The 19,202-nt window shown below is 36.6% G+C and overlaps 1 protein-coding gene across 5 annotated transcripts in view; it reads left to right on the forward strand.

Moving 5' to 3' along the window:
* Window positions 1-19,202, forward strand: part of GRM8 (glutamate metabotropic receptor 8) — a 778,872-nt gene that overhangs the window by 699,301 nt on the left and 60,369 nt on the right. The gene's annotated exons all lie outside the window — the stretch shown is intronic.

Consider the following 19,202-nt stretch of genomic DNA (forward strand, 5'->3'; position numbering starts at 1 on the left):
GGAATACGTGCTGAACTGGATGCATGTAGTTTATGTCCAGAAAAGCAGAGAACTAAAGTTAAACATGAATTCCAAGCTTTGGGTAGTTTAACGGAGACAAGCTGTTTTATAAAACAAAGACAAATGCTATCTTTCTGAATGAATAGTCCTTCAGCCCTAATGTGCGTATGAAAAAGTTATTCTCTCAGAATGAGGGTTTAAAGATTCTTCCACCCTCTGTCATCAGAAGTTAGGAGGAAATCAAGCATCCTGGGGGCAATTACATTCCCTAGTCTCTAACATTCCAAGTGAGGTCATGCATGACTCTTAAAATCCCAACTAATTCAGAAGAAAAAGTACTCAACAAGGGCACAGAGAGCTCATTAGTATGAGCATTCATCCCTTACTAGATCAATGTGGCTTTCAACCATGTTTGGACCAAAAAAAAAAAAAAATGTACTTCAGCAAACTTGCTGCTGAATAGAAAAAATTTACCATGGGTTCCAGACCTGTGACCTTTCATGAGTGAGGTGGTCTGATAGAAGTCCATGAATATTTTATGTAGGACCAAGCACATGGCAGGAAAATAAAGTAAGGCAGTTTGACGCTCTAAACCCAATAAACATTATATTTTGACATATGTAGATAGGAATTTATTAGGATCAAACTTGTAAATTTGACTTAGGAGAGAATGCATGAGCTGGAAAATAAATCTCTCAATGTCTGTTGGGTCTGTTTTGATATAGTTAGTTGAACTAGTCAGGGCAAAACAATATTCTTCAGAGTCTGGAAATGTCTGCATTAGGTGAATTATTAATAACATTAAGTGGTACTTGTATTTGTATTTGAACCTAGGACTGCCTTTTTTAATATACTGTTTTATCTGAAAAGGGGCCATAAGTAGTTTATTTTGCTTTCTGGGTAATGAATACTTACCCAGACAAAATCTCCTGAGTTCTGACATCTAACTTCCTTTTCTTTTTCTCTCTCTTGCTTTACATTTATAAATGATCCTCTACTCTTACTTTTCACATTGTGACTTTCAAGGGCAGTGGGGGTAGAGCAAATACAAATAAGATGATATGTCTATTTGCATAAGTCTTTCAGTGCCTCAACTTTTAGAATAAATAAAATCATGGTACGACATTAAGCAATTAGATAGTATCATCACAGCAATGCAAGCATGCATTATACGAATAAGCATTCTTAAGGTAGTTGAAAAAAGGTGACCATTGTCTCTCCGAACTAGAATCCTGCTAAACTGGGGCTGTCCCTCAGCAGCAGTGCCTGAGGAAGGAAGAATTTCAGGGTAAAATGGGCGGGAGAATACCCTGAGGGCGGGGAGAGACAGCTGGTGCCACCGCGCCCTAATTGCCGCTGAACACGTGTCTGAGACCTGGAGTTTGTGTGTATAGTTTCAGGGACAGACATTTCCATGCCTACAGAGGTCTGACTGAATGCTAGACACAATTCATTTTTTTCTTTCTTAGCTTTGTGAATCAAAGGAAGTCAGAGAAGCACATTGTGAGACAAATTAGAAAATATGTTAAGTGGATTTATTTTGTTTTCATGATATAATGGAATGTGGAAAAGACTGAAGAACTCAGTAAGAAACACAAATTGTGGGAATCTTCAGAGCATTGTAATGTCCTTAGATTATTTAGTCAGTCTTAGGAGCTACTGAATTTAGACCGGCTCTGCATAAAGAGCTGTTAAGAAGCTAAGATTTGGCTACTGAGGTATTTTATAGAATACAATTATGTGTCATCCTAAGGCTTCACATAAAATTTGCTACCTGCTTGCTATTCTCTGTCAAAATATCTTTACTATTCAAAACAGTACACAAAATGCACGAGAAGATTTCTTTTTCACGTTGCTAAAATAGTTGACACCGATATTAAAAGTGAATAAAACTCACTATCTCTAAAAAAAAAAAAGGCTTTATATAAGTTTTATTGACTTGGAGGACCAAAGAGCTGGTCAGTCCTCCATTCTCATTTCTAATGCTCAGCCAATTAGCCCACGTTATCAACTTGAAGTGTTTGTAGCAGGCAGTACACACATCCATTAATTCAGTAGATCCTTATTGAGCATTGTGTCCAGTATTGTGCTTATTATTGAGCCCGTGTCAGTCCGCTTCCCCGAGCCTTCCTTGTAAGGCTCAGTCTGGCTCCCGGCCGATGCCTGCCTGACGCCTGCCAGCGCGAGCAAGGTGCCAGGCTCAAAGGCAGGAGAAGATGAGGCTCAAGGGCAGGGGAAGATGGTGAGGATTCAGATCTGAGATGAGAAAGCAAACAAGAGAGCTATGCATCCTGTAACTGTATGTCAGTGACATAGAATTCATAACACAGGAGACAGCAGAAGAGCAGAATTTCTTTCGGTATGCATTTAATTATGCTTCTTAGAGTAATCTACAAAAGAAAACTCATCTAACCATACAGGTCTCTCTGAAATTATAACAGAAGTAGGAATAAAAGCTAAAATCAGTTGAATAATTTAGACAGATGTTTTGGAAAACCCCTGGGTAAAATCAAATTATAAAGGTACATTTTAGCATTCATAAAGACAGACAGCTCTGTGAAGTAAGTCTTTATTCAATGATAAAACACCATTTAATTTTCCCACTATTTTTTTCAGATTTTGAAATCAAGTTGAATCATGTTTTTCCAATAGAAATTAATGACATCATTTATTAGATTTGTACCTACAGCTGCATTCCACTAATTCCTAGTGGAATTTTCTTTTCCTATAGAAAAGTGGTGTGAAGGAAGGGTTGACACACTGAGGCATGATCATGGACTCACGCAAACTCTCATAATTGTACTGAAAAGACAAAAATAATAAAACAGAATTAGTGCAATAGACAGGAGAAGAATCCTCAGGGATGGTGAGGGGCTGTTAGGATGGCAGAAATCTCTTGAATACATATTTTACCACCTCTAATTGCACTCATAACGCCAAGGTAATCAGACAAGGGTTATGACATTGCCAAGCTCCAAAGAGCACAGTGCTTCAACCAGATCATTGGGTGGAAACCAAACAAAACACCCTCAAAGCAGAAAAGAAAGCAAAACTCAAAAATTTCAAAAACGCCTATATGCGAAAGCAACCTTTCTTCCCTTGGTGCTTCATGGTCCAGTAGCTCAAGTCAGAAACCTGGGAATTATCTTAGACTCCTCCCTCAGCACTCTCCCACTCTTTTATTTCTTCCTCTCACCTGCAGGTGTCATCCTTGAAAAATTCCTGAGGGGAAAGAGTATCCATTTAATGTATATCTGAGTGAATATGTGTCTTAACATAGAGGCTTTCATGTAGTACCTTCTCAGTGAATGCCTACTCAATGTGTCCACAGAGTGCCTTGCACAATAGCGATCTTATATAATACTGTAATGCTTATTTATGATTTCAATTAGACTGTGATACAATGGGAATCTTATATCTTCATCTTATTGTGATCCCCATTACAACAACTTTTTTTTCAGGAAAACAAGTTTCCTCATTCTAATGATGGGCCATATGCATTTCTTTTAAAAAATGTTGTCATCACTTCTTCTGAAATAGGGCTGCTAAATACGTAGGGAGAAAGGCAAAAAGGAATTATTATAGTTGTCTTAGTTCTGTCTAGAATGCAGAGAACAAATGGGATTTGGTGCAATTAATCAAATACTTTTGTCTTATCATCCTTCCCTCATTCTTTTACTGCATTTGTCTGTTGAAGGGCAGAAGAGTATGGGGGTACAGAGATGGATAATGGGAGTAAGGAAGAGCTTAAGCTCTGGAGAAGGTGGATTTGGGTTCAAATCCTGACTCTGCTAAATTGGCTGGGGAAAATGTCGGCAAGGGCTATACTTCTGAAGGTTGTAATAAATTCTCCTGGAGAATGCAAATTCACATGGAAAGCAATATAAAGCGGTCACTTGCCATCTGTACCCAGCCCTACTTTCGAACTCAAGCAGACTTGAGCTCATATCCTCTAGAAAAGGCAGGAAGATGGGTGACTTCAATAAAAACAAATGCTTCTTTTGTCTCATTATGGTGTGTTTTTTGGTACTAATAGATACCTCAGGGTAGTTTTGCTGAGAATGACATGATATGAGTCATGACAGGTGTTTAGCATGTAATAAGTTCATTCCTTGTTGGCTGTTACTATTATTAGGCTATAATTTATGAGGACAGGGATCTTATTTGGTTTTGCTCACCATTATATCCTCATCACCTAGTTGAGGACTGGGCCAGCATAGAGTCTCAAAAAAAATGTGTTTAACGACTGAATACATTTATATTTATCCAGATAGTTGTCTCAATTTCTCCAGCCTTTTAGACCATGTCTGTGCAGCACCCCCACTCAATGTGTTTTCTAAAATATTAGAGATTTACACCAGGGTGTATATCATCCATATTAAGTAAATTAAAGAAGGCAACAAGATCTGTAGGACCCAGAGGATGGGAAGGGAGGATTGTTCCTGCGGCAATGCGTAACTGACTTCCTATATTTAGCCAGAAATACTGGAAAGTGTCATCAGAAATCAATTGCTGAAAAATGTTAAATTTGAAAAGTGAGTAACTCTAACAAGAGCTGTGAAAGGTAGTTCTGAAAAGAATGATAAAATTACTGCTGTAGGGAAAAGTTGGGATGAGAAAAGAAGAGCCTGAGAACCCTGTCAATATCACCTAAACGACGATGGAAGTGATTTTTGGAATAGATCAGACCAGAGTAGTTCTCCAGCCACACCTGTCTCTCAGCATTGCTTCATTTCCTTCGACAGGAAGGAAGTGGAAACAGGGTAGATTTTTTCTTTCCTAGTCAATGTACAGTCATTTGAAGCAGATGCCTTTGAAGGCTTCAAATAGATGCCGCGGTTTCATGGCATCTATTATCGTGATACCTATTTCAGGTACGGTGGAAGATTGTGTCCAGATGAGATGAGTCATACCGCACTAGCATACCAAACCAGAGTTGCAGTCAACTCCAGAAGGGGAAAACCGAATAGAAAAGGGAAAAGGAAAAGCAACCAGAAAAGAAAACATTTATGTAATCTCATTTACGCACTCAGTTAAAATGATATGCTTGTGAAGACACAGAAGGAAAAAATGAAATAAGAGATTCTAGGGCACAGCGTAGGCAAACCTGTTAAGTGGCTCTCCTAGAGAAGGCTGCCTTAGCCAGGCTTATTACTTTTTTTCCGGTTGTGCTCCATATTACCACTGCAGAAAATTGCCAACTTACACATTTAGGGCAATTCTTTTGGGGATGCCTATCTTATCTGACAGCGTAAAGAAATATTTGCTCAATGAACCTTGCTTAGATTCCATGATCCTACTTTTTTGGGCTCTGAGGATGCTGTGAGGCCTCGGGCTACTTAATTTAAACATTTGGCTGTTAGTGAGACTGTAGTATTTACACATTCATCTTTTTTTTTTTAATTGAAATTGAATTTGCAAAGGGTTTGAATTTTCTATGCCCAAATTATAATTTAATCAACTATACAATTAGATAGTCAACCTGGGAACTTAGTCCTACAGCTAACTCATCTCATTAAAATGGTTTAGCTTTCTTAATATGTTTAAAAATCTAGACTACTAGATTTGATTAAGACTAAAGTATGAATTTTTTCAGTCATAGTGACCATGACCTTATTTCAGAAATGTTCTGGGGAAATGCCATACAAATAGACTAAATTTTTCTTCTATATAGACAGAACTTTAATGATACCCCAGACTGTTGATAGTACAGAATGCAGTGACTAATTTACTCGTATAACTTCAGATTGCATTTTCTGTGATTCAGTAGATGCTTATATCTTATGGAGCACACAGGGTGCCAGGGAGAGCAGATTGCAAGCAAATAGTTCCTTTTGGCTGTAACCATATCACATTTGTATGTTATGAAATTATTTTTTAAATCTCTAAATGCAGTATCATATGGGTTAGTACCACCCACCCCAAAAGTGTAGAAAATATTTAACCAAACATTAGTATAAATTCCAGGTTATCAAAAATAAATGCAAAGCAGAGTTATTGGCATCATTAAAAGAAATATGAAAGAAGAAACTTAGTCTGGCTTCTGGTTCACAATATGGGCTGGCATGAACATATATATCCCTTCCCTCTAAGGCAACAGTGAAATTTAAAAAGAAAGAAAAAAAGAACGAAAGAAAAGAAAAAAAAAAAGGGAAGAAAAAGAGGACAGGAAAGAGAGAAAATGGGAAGAAGCCATTATATTTTTAGAGCCAAGATAAGGTAGAACAATTTGGGAAAAGTCTGAAAAATAAAAGTCAAATGGGTATGATTTATAGAGAAATTGAAAGAAGGAAAGCACAACCCAAGAGACACAAATGGTTCTTACCATGACAGTTTCAAATAATTTCTAACCCTGGAGTCAGCATAAAGACCTGACATGGGCATGGGAGTGACCATCAGCAAAATTATTTAAAAAGCTACATTTCGAAATAGCGAGTCCAAGTGAGCTTCTCACTTTCCCTTTCTGTTCCAACTTTTTAAAAATGTTTATTTATTGGGGTGCCTGGGTGGCTCAGTTGGTTGGGCGACCGACTTCAGTCAGGTTATGATCTCACGGCTTGTGAGTTCGAGCTCTGTGTTGGGCTCTGCGCGGACAGCTCAGAGCCTGGAGCCTGCTTCAGATTCTGTGTCTCCTTCTCCCTCTGCCCCTCCCCCACTCATGCTCTGTCTCTGTGTCAGAAATAAACATTTAAAAAGTTTTTTTTTTAAACAAACATTTTAAATAAACATTAAAAAAAATTTGTTTTTTAATGTTTATTTATTTTGATAGATGGAAAGTGAGCAAGGGAGGGGCAGAGAGAGAGGGAGACAGAGAATCCCAATGAGGACTCAAATTCATGAACCCTGAGCTGAAACCGAGGGTCAGATGCTTAACTGACTGAGCCACCCAGGAGTCCCCTCCTTTCTGCTCCAATTTAACAAGGAGAAAGATTACAGATATTAGAGAATTCTACTCTCAAGAATGGGAATTATCTGATGGTAGGATTATGTTAGTCTACTTGTGTGGGTATAAGGTACTGAGAAAGAAACCACGCAGAATTTGAAGTAACTTTATTTCAGACCGACGTGAACAGGTGGGCAATAAGAAATACATCTTCTATACAAGATAGAGATATGATAAAGGTCTCAGCTCTTAGATAAAGTTCCTCCTGTAGTGGGTCGTTTTGTGTGCCTTTATCCATGCATCTTCAAGAGAAGCCAGCTGGGTACAACTGTCACCAACGTACACAGGTGTGTGGTCAGCCCTCCCATCCAAGGAAAATGGACCCCACCAATAATCCTTATCAACCAACCGGACCCTACATCATAATCATACAACAGCCAAGGATGTCATGGTAACTGAAGACCTAATGTCGTTGTTTAAAAAGACACATACACACATACAAACACACACATACACACAACAAAACCAGAGGTAATTCAGAAAACGCAAGAGAATTTTTAACAACAGAATTTTAATGAGTGTTCCAGAGAGAATCCAGAGAATATTGAACATACACACATGCATAGGTTGCTGTGGAAAAGATCAATCAGAAAATAAGAAAATGACCCTAGAAATTAAAATATGAATGTGAAAATAAAAAGCTGAACAGTTGAATGTAAATACGCGATAGCTGGGGTTAAGAGTGGAGATCTGAAGGGTGAAATCAGAGGAAGAACCAAGAAGAAAAGGAGGAAAGTGAAAAAAGGAAATCTGAGCAAAAGTTAGCACACCGTGGGGTGCCTTGGCGGCTCAGTCGTTGAGCAGCCGACTTCGGCTCAGGTCATGATCTCACAGTTCATGAGTTCAAGCCCCGCGTTGGGCTCCGTGCTGACAGCTGGAGCCTGGAACCTGCTTCTGATTCTGTGTCTTCCTCTCTCTGCCCCTCCCCCACTCATGCTCTGTCTCTCTCTGTCTCAGAAATAAACATTAAAAAAAAATTTTTTTAAAAAGCACACTGTGAGAATGGATGCAGGATTCTAAAATATATCTAATAAGCATTGAGAAGAAGAAACAAAGAAGGAAAAGAAATGGCCAGATAAAATAAAATAAAATAAAATAAAATAAAATAAAATAAAATAAAAAACTAGAAGTTTCACAAATTGAAGAAAATTTTTAAAATTGAAAGGCCCGCACATCTCAGTAAAATTGCATTAATTGAGGGAAAATTCTAAGAACTTTTTGAAGGGAGAAAAGATACATACAAGATATGAAAACCAGACCTCATATGCCTCCCTGGATTCTAGAAGGCAATGAGCAAAGACTTTCTAAGGGAAAGTATTTTAAACTTACAATTGTATAGCCAGCCAAACTATCAATCAATGTGAGGCTAAAAATGTATGTGGCTCAGAAAATCTGATGCCTACATATCTCATATATGAATTATTCTAGATGTTATCCAACAAAATAAGAAAAGCATATCTGATATGAGATGAGTAACAGTGGCATTTCATATAACCTCGAAGAAATGAAGGTATTTAAAAAGGGATTATAAAAGGATCTATTGGACCCTAGTGTCTAATTACCCTTTAAAAGGTAGAGTTTTAGTAATTATGGTTATTCTTTCTCTGCAAGCCCAGTCTTGCTACCTGGATGAATCTGAAGGGAATAACATTCAGTAGCCATATACAAAAATCACTTACTTTGTTAGAAGAAATCTGGAAACAAAATACAGAAATATGGAAATGAATGTTAATATTCATTAATATTAATATTGTAAGCCCTGTTAAGTTAAAAACATTAACACAACTTTAAAAACTTGGGTGATGACTAAAGAGGGGCAATAGAGAAGTTGTGTAGGCATATTAAGTCACTCACCTTTTACTGAGAGCAGTCAACAGATACAATCCAAAATTGATAACCCAAGAGATAAGTGCATGATTTAAACCACAAGAAAAAACAAAATAAAACAAAACAAAAAACATCCTAAAATGTGTTAATTCTCTAGAATAGCATCAGGATATGGGAAGTTGGGTGATGGAGGGTTTTTATTTGAGAAATACTTAGATTTTATTTCATTTAATAAATTTACTTGATAAACATAGAATTGACTGCAAGAGAAAGGTTTAAGTGAAAGTCTCAGGAAAAACCTTTCTAAGACAACATGAATGCATATTCTCATATTGGGGCTTTTGGTATGTAATGTGTATTTTGTGAAAATCTTTCAGATGCAGAAACGAGTGAGGGATTTTGAGTTTGTAAAATGACATGAGATTTTTTGATCGTCACAGTTTATAAATTCCCTCTTTTTTAGGATTTAGTAATGCCATTACTAAATAAATATTTTTAAGGGCCACAATTTAAATATTTGTTTACAGTCAGTGATTACATTTGGTTAGAAATATTTGTTAAATGGAGTGCCTGGGTGGCTAAGTCGGCTAAGCATCCGACTTCGGCTCAGATCATGATCTCATGGTTTGTGGGTTTGAGCCCCCGCATCAGGCTCTGTGCTGAGAGCTCAGAGCCTGAATCCTGCTTCAGATTCTGTGTCTCCTTCTTTCTCTGCTCCTTCCCCACTTGCTCTGTCTCTCTCTGTCTCTCAAAGGTGAATAAATGTTAAAAAAAAATTAACTTACAAATATGTGTTAACTGCTATATGAAGGGACCTTTGCTTGGTGTTTAAGAAAAGTAAAGATGAGTAAGAAGTTTGCTATCAAGTTGTTTAGGGTCAAGAAGGGGGCCAAACCAAGCACATGGGTGACCAATACAAGGCAGAATAACATAAATCGAGGCAAAGTGCCTACTCTGAGGTCTTGGGGCCACAGACAGAGAAGGAGGAAGGAGCATATCCTTTTGAGGGATCAAAAAAGTCTGCATGAAGGAGGTGGAAATGAAACAGGTTGTGTGTAAAACCTGTGACTGAAGGGAGTGTTCACCATAGTCACAGGGAGAGGTGGGTGACCTATCCATCCCAACGTGCCCTGTTGTTAATATCACTCCTGTTACTCTGAAAAAGTATTTTGGGCACTAAATTATATTGTTACTCATAAAATATGATCAGATAACTGGCAGCCATTTTGTGGTGGGACTTAGGCCAAGTTTGTACTGCATTTGCTAGGAACTGAAGTATATTTGAATGTTTCTGAGCATGGATGTATTCTCAGCACAATTCCATTTTGTGAGATTTGTCTGCCCAGTGGTGAGTCAGATGAACTGTAGTGTGCAAGGATAAGAGAAAAGACAATAGCAAGATTATTGAAGAAATCTAGGCAAGATATATTGGGGGCTTGACATGTGGCAGGGGAAAATAGAAGAGACTCATTTCCAATTGAATTGGGAACGGAGGAAGACAGAGTAGGAGGTGAAGCGTTGGCACTGTTTGGTCTTGTGATTCCTAACATTCTCTGTGGCTGCCAGTAGGACTCTGTCTAAAAAAACTTAAACCAAGAGTCTGTGGTTTTTCCTCTGGTCTGAGCTAAAGGAGGGAAAGCAATTCTTTTCAATTGCTAATGACTGCATCTAACCAAGTATGGAGAAGGATATTTGGGCCAAAATAGTGAAGTTGGGTAAAAAATCAGTTTGTGGGGATAAAGGCAAAGGTAAGGATACAAGGAAAAAAATCTCTGGTGGACTATGATTTTCAGTAACCAAATCTGCTACAACATTCAAATGAATTTTGATAGTTGAAATGAAAAAGCAAATTTGTTAGAAATAAAAGTTAAATCATTTCTAAATGACTATTAATCAATTTAAATATATCATCACTTTTGTCATTATGTAAATGTGGGTGTTAAATGGATTTTTATATTCCAGTAATCTTGGGCAAATTTTAGGGTAATTTTGGTTTTCTGTTTGTCATGGTTGTGACCAGATTCAGTCAGTAGTTTTTCCTTTACTATATATCCCCTTTTTCTATAACTTTGGGCACCTTGCATACAAAAATCTGAAGAAGCCAAATTTCAATTATATGTTTTTCTCTCTAAAATCATTCTAAAATGTGATGTGGTGAATCCATGTGGTAATCTGCAAGGTTCTACATTGCAGTAGTGTTCTACATCTGGTTCACAGGGAGTGATTTTGAACCAATCAAAACCTATACCACTAACTGTAAGTTTATTTGTTTGTTTGTTTGTTAAGGATGACTGGAGGTTGTTCTCATTTTGAAAAAAAAAATCTTCTTAGTTCAAAAATTGCAATCAGTTGAATGTTCTCATTGGAATTTTAGACTCGCTGAGTTATTTGCGCAGTCAAGTTATCTCCAGAAAAATACCAAGGACTGTAATGTTTTCATCTGCCCGTTGGCCCAAATCCTGTAGAATACAGCTCCTAGTATAACCTTTGCGAGTGTATACCAACACACAGATTTCACACACCATATACATACAGCTTTGTAGAAGATTTCATGTTCTCAGGCAAGATTAAATGTCATATGTTTCTCCTACCAGCTGTTTTTCTCTAAAATTCTCATCCACACAAATTGAATTGAATTGAAAATAGTACTGGTAGATTGTGAGCCTGTCATAAACCCAGAAAGTGTTTACATCAGCAGCTTATCACTGTAGCACTGTCCTTTCTTCAACACAACACTTTCCCCGTGTTAAAATGTCCAATCAAACTGCAATGTATTGAACATTTGGTTAGGAACTGAAAGCATGAAATAAAGAATTATATTTGGAATGAAAAAGAAAAATATGTGTAGAAGGTGGCAAGAAAAACAGCAATGACTAGAGACAGTCCATACCATAGCATCATAAAGAATATGTCTCCACAGAAAGCTCTCAAACTACTTCTATCACACTTATTATTTTACAGTGCATTTATAGAGAGAGCACGCAAACATTTGTGATTGCAATGATACCACCATCTTATGTTCTATCCCCTCCCCTGCACTCTGGGAAGCCATATCGCTTTGCATCTCTTGGTGTTTCTTTGCCTCCTTGATCTCATCTTCCTTCTGCTCAACTTGCCCCTGATTTTGGCCTTTCTCCCAGGCACCATTCCCGTGGAGCCCTCGTCATTCACATGGCTTCTGCTATAAAAGCTACACTCATGGTTTTGAACGGCTTTCTTAGTGCCTGCTCTTTTACATGCACACAAATGTTAAATTAAACAATCCCAAACCAGAATCTGAAAGCAATCCAAAACCCAAATTGTGAAATTAAGATACCTAAAACCCAAATTTATCATGTTTGAAACAATCGCTATTTAGTGAATGCCTCCTATGTGCCAAAAACCAGGCTAAGCGCTTTATGTGTAAATGATCTCCTTTCATCTCTAAGAGAAGCAGAGAAGTTAAGAATTTTTGCGACCATGAGGTGTGCCTGAGGCTGAACCTATTGTGTTTGACTACAAGTCTCATGATTTTAGCTGCTGCTTTATATTCTCCATTATGCGTAATCTTCATGTTTATTCCCCTCGTGTATCAACATTATCTGTTTTTCAGAGCTCCAAACTTGAGAGCTAGCACAAGATTTCCTCTTCCCTTTTCTCATTTATACTCTGTCAACAAATTATATTACTCCTTTGAAACTGCTCCTAGATCCATTCTTTCCTTTCCACTTCTAAGGTCAAATCCTTACTCTAAGGCTTCTTCAGTGACATAAGCTGACCTTCTGGATTTGTACCTTGAGAGTGACTTCTAGATTTCTGCCATCTGATGTTATTCCATATGCTTCTTCTGCTTTGTCACTCTTTAAAAAATATTTACTCAGTCAGTCAATTTTACTTAACACCTTTATTCTGCTCAATGCTGAGAACATTGAGGGATGTGGCCTACCTTCATGCATCTAATAGGGGAGACCCCTTTTAAACTGGTAATTATAGAATAGTTACTAAATAAAAATTGTTATAGTTGTTACCAAAGATGCTAGGAAGGGTTCTTTTTTTTTTTTTTTTAAAGTTAACATGTGCATAAAAGGAAACTGAAAAACACGAAAAGCAAAAAGCAAAGTCATCCATAATCACAAGCAGTTTACAGTTTGACTTCTAGGTCCCAGAACTTGGCTATGAAGGGTTCTTAAACTAAAATTATTTCCTATTGACTATTAACTTTTCAAATCTTGTCTTTCTACTACGGCCTTTCATTTCAATGAAACCAGTGTTCTTACCAAATCAACCAATCCATAAAAATCTTCTTTAACTTACAAAACATTACAGATTCTGAGCATATATGGACTCTCTCTGGGTATCCATTATTTTAAGTTTCCAAATTTGTGTTCTGTGTTCTTGGAGCATTTATGCGTCTATGGTTGTATGTATGATTGTATTCCACAAACCCTCTGGGCAGAGAGAATAAGCATAATTCTTTTGTGTTCTTCCTGATTCTCACTTCTTGCTAGCCCCACAATGGCTGTCAAAGTAAGTTGCAAATAGTTGTCAGCTAAAAGGTTGTTGTTGAATTAGATGAACAGGAAAATGATACACATTTTCAAGCCAATTCTGAGTCAGTATGTGCCAGAAAGTGAGTTAGACAAAAGTGGGGATATATTTGGGCTGAATGGTTCTTATCTCCTTCACATCTCCGTAGCCTTGATAAAGCAAGTTATCTCCCTGAAACTCAGTCTCCTCATCTATAAAACGAGGGCTTGACTAGGCAACCTCTCTTCCAACCTCATTTGGAATGTTAGAGCCTAGGGAATAATTGCCTCCAGGATTTTCTCACATTTCTCTGAGGTCCCTAATTCTAAGATGCTCTCATTATAAAAGAAAATTGCCAGTTACATAAGAAATGGCCAAGCACTTGGAGGAGTGACCTAACTTTTAAGCAAATGCATGTGAAAATTATTATGTATATGTAGCGAAGGATGCAGATTAATGCATGAAGCATTTCAGAAAACAAATGTGCTTGAGGCAGCCATCGGTCTCACAAACCTTAATCAAGTGCATTCACATCAACATAGCACGATACAGAAGTATGATCCAGAATCTGAATTACTTTTCCAAAAAGCCCTATGGGGCATGTACTCACACCATATGTTTCTTTCAGTTTTACTGAGATATCTTAGGCAGGAAAATGAAAAAGGCAACTCAATACTCGATATTCCACATTAATTTATAAATTTCTTTGCTCTCTAGTTGAAAAAACAAACAAGAAGGGAGAGCTATAAGATACAGCTGACAGTAGACATCTTCTAGTTCATCTGATTTTGCTAGTTTAGCTTTTATGTACCTTTTCTTTGGCACATTCTATTCATCATTACTCCTTGTTTATCATTCAGATCATTTCCCCAGCTAGAAATACATGAGCCACTGGCTGGAAGACTTTGATGTGACCCCAGAGAAGTTAATGTGTGAAGTAATCTCTTGTTAGAGATTGATTTTGATTTCACCTCACATTAGTGAGTTCCTTATCCCCTTCTACCACATTTTCTTTGTACTTCTAGTCAATGCAGTATCATAAATCCCTCTGCCACAATGCCTTAGGAAGAGAGAAGGAAATTATGTCTACTAAGTAGCCCTCTTGTGACAAATCATAGCGTTGGTAGCAAGAGTCAGTTAAGTTTCCTTGTATACCTGTGAATTTTTTTCCCCATTTTATTTTTTTCCCCTAATTTCACTCATCCTGTGGACAGTGGAAGAAAGCTGATGCTTTCAAGTTCTTTTGTAACTGAAAAATATAAAAGCTCTTATTCTCTTGAAAAGTAATTTATGATAGTTTAAAGACTTAATTCAAGTATGGAAACCATGTAGGTGACAAGAGTTTTCTTCCTATTGGTGGTGAACCTTATAGGACCAACAGAGAAATATATATATATTTGTCTTGAAACATAAAGGACATATTTCTAGTGCAGAAAATATTTTAAGGTCAATTCTAACCACAATGTGTAATAGTTAGAAATTGGGCGCTAATTTAAGTAACATCCTGAGAAATTAAATTGCATTCAGTCTGGTTGCATGGGGGCAGCATGGTATGGTGGCTACATACAAGTCTTGCTTTGACATTCTGCATCTTCTTCCTTCTCTACATTTTGTGCTAATGCATTTGGGTGCTTGAGACATTTTAAGTTTATATTCTTATTATGTAAATCTGCCCTAACTATAGCACCCTATCCTTTTAGTGTAGACCTAGTCCCAAGCAGATAATAGATGTTTCATATTTTCATCTGGTTTAATAGATTGGGCCTAATTATTCAATACCAATTATTTCATGATTTTGTATTTAAAGTCAAATTATTTTTATGACTGCAATATGACTCTAAATAGTACTAGAGGAGATGTTACAAGTTTGTTTATAAGTTGTTTTTATTTTTATTTTTGTTTGTTTGTTTGTTTTGGTCCTATTCCCCACTCTTTAATAATATATTCTATCAGGAGGTACTCATTAACTGTGTGATTTAAAAAGAAAATTGTGGGGTGCCTGGGTGGCTCAGTCGGTTAAGCATCCGACTTTGGCTCAGGTCATGATCTCATGGTCTGTGAGTTTGAGCCCCGCATCAGGCTCTGTGCTGACAGCTCAGAGCCTGGAGCCTGCTTCAGATTCTGTGTCTCCCTCTCTCTCTGCCCCTCCCTTGCTTATGCTCTGCCTCTCTCTGTCTCAAAAATAAATAAAAACATTGAAAAAAAAATTTTTTTAAATTAAAAAGATAATTGCTATATTTGTAATATATGATTAAAAGCATGAATGATATATTTTATGGAGGAAAACAGCCTCAATTTAATGTCAGTCAATGGAAAATACCTTGATAGTGAAATTCACTTTGATATAATTCCTAGATAAAGTATATAAAGGTCAAACCATTTTTGAATTTACAACCCTCATGTTATAAATTCCTTAAGCATTACTTCTTTTTCAAATTGCTTCACATTCTCTTTTTCAGAATATTACGGTAATTTAAAACTCTTCTATATGATCTGGTATTATACCAAAGGGTCCTTTTTCTTACCACTTCACTACTGGTTTCCTACTGTGTGTTAGGAAGGCATGGATGCTTGCTTAGGGTAGTCTCGTATGCCAAAGAAGCATGCTTCCTTCTGATTCCTGTTAACCAAATATTGATTTTCAGTCATTTAAAATCTGAACAAACTCCAGCTTTTATTTGAAACCATTCCAATATCATCAATTGCATTCATATTTGGGTTTTAGTTTCCTGTAAGAGGTCTTACCAGATGATTCCACAAATTCTCTCTCAGTTCTCCAGGGGAACAATGTCCAGAGTTTCTTTTATCAGTGCTTTTTTAGCAAACCATAGCTTACAAAGGGATTCTATTTTTCTGAATAGCTTAAATTCCCTTTTTCATATTTTATTCCACAGTTTCAATATTTTACCTTCATTTTGGAATAGTTTGTCCATTTCAACTAATCTCTCCCACTGCTGAAATGAAATCACACATATAATAACAACAAAAGAAGAGCTATATACCTGTATTTTAAAATATAATTTTACCATAACATCCTGAAATCTCAATGCCTTCGAATAGTAAAGCAAATTTGGAAAATTTTATATGTATAGAAGGAAAATTATAAATATTTATCATATTAAAATATTCTGTTTCTGTATGGAGTGCTGATAAGCAAAAAATATATCTATTCCATTTTATATCTCAGCTCAGTATATATTAAGTCATTTCCCAAACTTACTTTTTTAATTAAATAAAAATTCAGATAGTCAGTTAAATTTTAATTTCAAATAAACAATGAATAATTATTTTGTATAAATATGTCCTGTGCAATATTTTGACATACCAAAATATTATTTATTTTTAGCTGAGATTAAAATTCAACTAGGTGTCCTGTATTTTGTCAGGCAACTCTATACTAGGTTGATTAGACTAGATTTATGAAACAAAGATAAATAAACACGAAGTTAAAATCTTCAAATTATTTGCTGTAAGAATTTAGTAAAGCTTTATGTGTGTATTTAAGGCACAAGAACATTAATTAACAGTGCAAATATGAGTTTAAGTTACAAGAAAAAGTACATCAAAATAGACCAGTGTTCCTTGGATAGGTGACTTTAAAGCTTGATGACTAATAGTTGTGGTGATTGGAACAAAGGTCTCCCACAGACGTGGACATTCTAATCATTGGAACCCATGAGTGTGTTATGTTACATGGCAAAGGGGAATTAAGCTTGCTAATCGACTGACTTTAGAATAGGTAAATTATCCTGCGTTATCTAAGTGGGTCCAATGTAACCAAAAGGGACCTTAAATACGGAGAGGGAGATAGTGTCAGTAATGCCACCTGACAAAGGTTCCACTGGCCATTGCTGGCTTTCAGGATGGAAGGGGACCCTGAGCCAAAGAATGCAGGCAGCCTCTAGAGGCTGGAGAAGACAGTGAGAGACCTCCAGAAAGAAAGCAACCCTGCTGACATCTTGATTTTAGCCCAGGGAGACCCATTTCTGTCTTTTGACTGCCAGAACTGCAACATCAATTTATGTTATTTTAAATTACTGGGTTTGTGATCATTTGTCACGCAGCAATAGGAAACTAATACAGTAGGTAAATATTATGTATAGTCGGTGACTCCTTGGGTGATTTTCTGCTGTTTTCAGACATGGCATACCATTCCTTAAAACCAATTTTCTTATAATATTAATAATAATGAATATGTAAGTATGTTTAATGTTAAAATATTTTTAAAGTATAGGGATGCACACTTTGAAACATAGTATATTAAGCTGATATGCTGTACATTAAACATTTTAATTTACATAAACGCATGTGCATAGTGAGTGAAGCTGCTTTATCTTTGCATTCTTTTTCATATTTAAATATCTTATTTATTTGGCACAGACAAGATTGGCTTATATTCTTTACTGGCACTTTTTCTTGAGTAGTAAAGAAATACTAAATTTAAAAAATGTGTTTATTCCACAAATGTATATAACAATAAAAAGAAAAGGGCAACGAAATATGAATTGCCTTCCATATCTTCTAAGTTCATTAGTGTGATAATCTCCCTTTTTTAAAACAAAGTATATACTTTATTTTTTTAATTTTGTTAACGTTTATTCATTTTTGAGAGACAGAGTGCGAGTGGAGGAGGAGCAGAGAGAGAGGGAGACACAGAATCTGAAGCAGGCTCCAGGCTCTGAGCTGTCAGCACAGAGCCTGATGTGGGGCTCAAACTCACTGACCACAAGATGATGACCTGAGCTGAAGTCCAAGGCTTAACTGACTGAGTCACCCATGTGCCCCACAAAGTATATATTTTAGTTATAAATATAAAACACCCACCTTATAGGAAATGGAAAAATGGAAAAAAGAAAAACAAAGACACTTAAATCCTACCATCTAAAGTAATTGCTGTAATCTGAGAGAACGTTTTCTTCCAAAAGTAGGTTTTAAACACTTTTGAAAGAAGATTATGTAATATAGCATCTATGGATCCAGTAATATACCAGGTATATTTAAATTTTTTCCTGATAGTAGACATTACTTCCTTTGAATTTTCACTATTATAAATACATTGGAAACAAATTCCTTATCTAAATATGATTTTCTACAATTTTCATTGTTACTTCAGGATAAGTTCCTTAAATAATTATAGAATAAAACAATAGGGCAATTTTGTGGATCATAATGTTCTTTCTCAAGCTAATTCATAAATTAGTGATACTAATTCAAACTGGTATCAACACTAAAGAAAGTTACAGATTTGGTGCATTCTTAAAAGCCTTTGTATATATATAGTACTGACTTTGGGTATGCAGATCTGGCTTTGAAGCCTAAAGTTTCCAAAGTCCGAATTGTTTAAACTCTATTGTACACCTTCCTTTTAAGCATCCTCTACACCTTCATCGAACTGGGCTACTATAAAACCACACAGAAATGGAAATACACCTTACCCCACAGGGGGTGAAGTCCTATGGCTTGTTGGTATTGCAATTCCAAGTCAACCAGAGAAACACAATCAGATGGACCACAAACTCCTCTGCAGCACTGCTGTTTAAATGACTAACTACTGAGCTCCTTGAGGCCTGGCATCCTCTTCTCTTTATCTCTGTGTTCCCTGTACCCAGCACAGTGCTTGACACATAGTAGATAGGCAGGTCATTTTTGTGGAAGTAATGAACCAGTGCATAAGTGCATGAACAAGGCCAACTCTATTCTCCCCATGTTGTTTCTTTTTAGAACCTGATCACGGAAATAGTGTTCTCAACACACCCTGAGAGAATGTTGAAAAACACTGTACATGGGCACTTTTCATTTATGAAGAGAGTTGTACATTTCATAATATACACCTCTGACTGTGATGGATTTGGCATGGTATGTTATCTATTTAGGTTGACTGAGAATTCATTGTGGACCTACCGGCCTCTAAACCTCCTTCCTCTCA

The sequence above is a fragment of the Neofelis nebulosa genome, chromosome 4, assembly GCF_028018385.1.
Source record: "Neofelis nebulosa isolate mNeoNeb1 chromosome 4, mNeoNeb1.pri, whole genome shotgun sequence".
NCBI classification, from domain to species: Eukaryota; Metazoa; Chordata; class Mammalia; order Carnivora; family Felidae; genus Neofelis; species Neofelis nebulosa.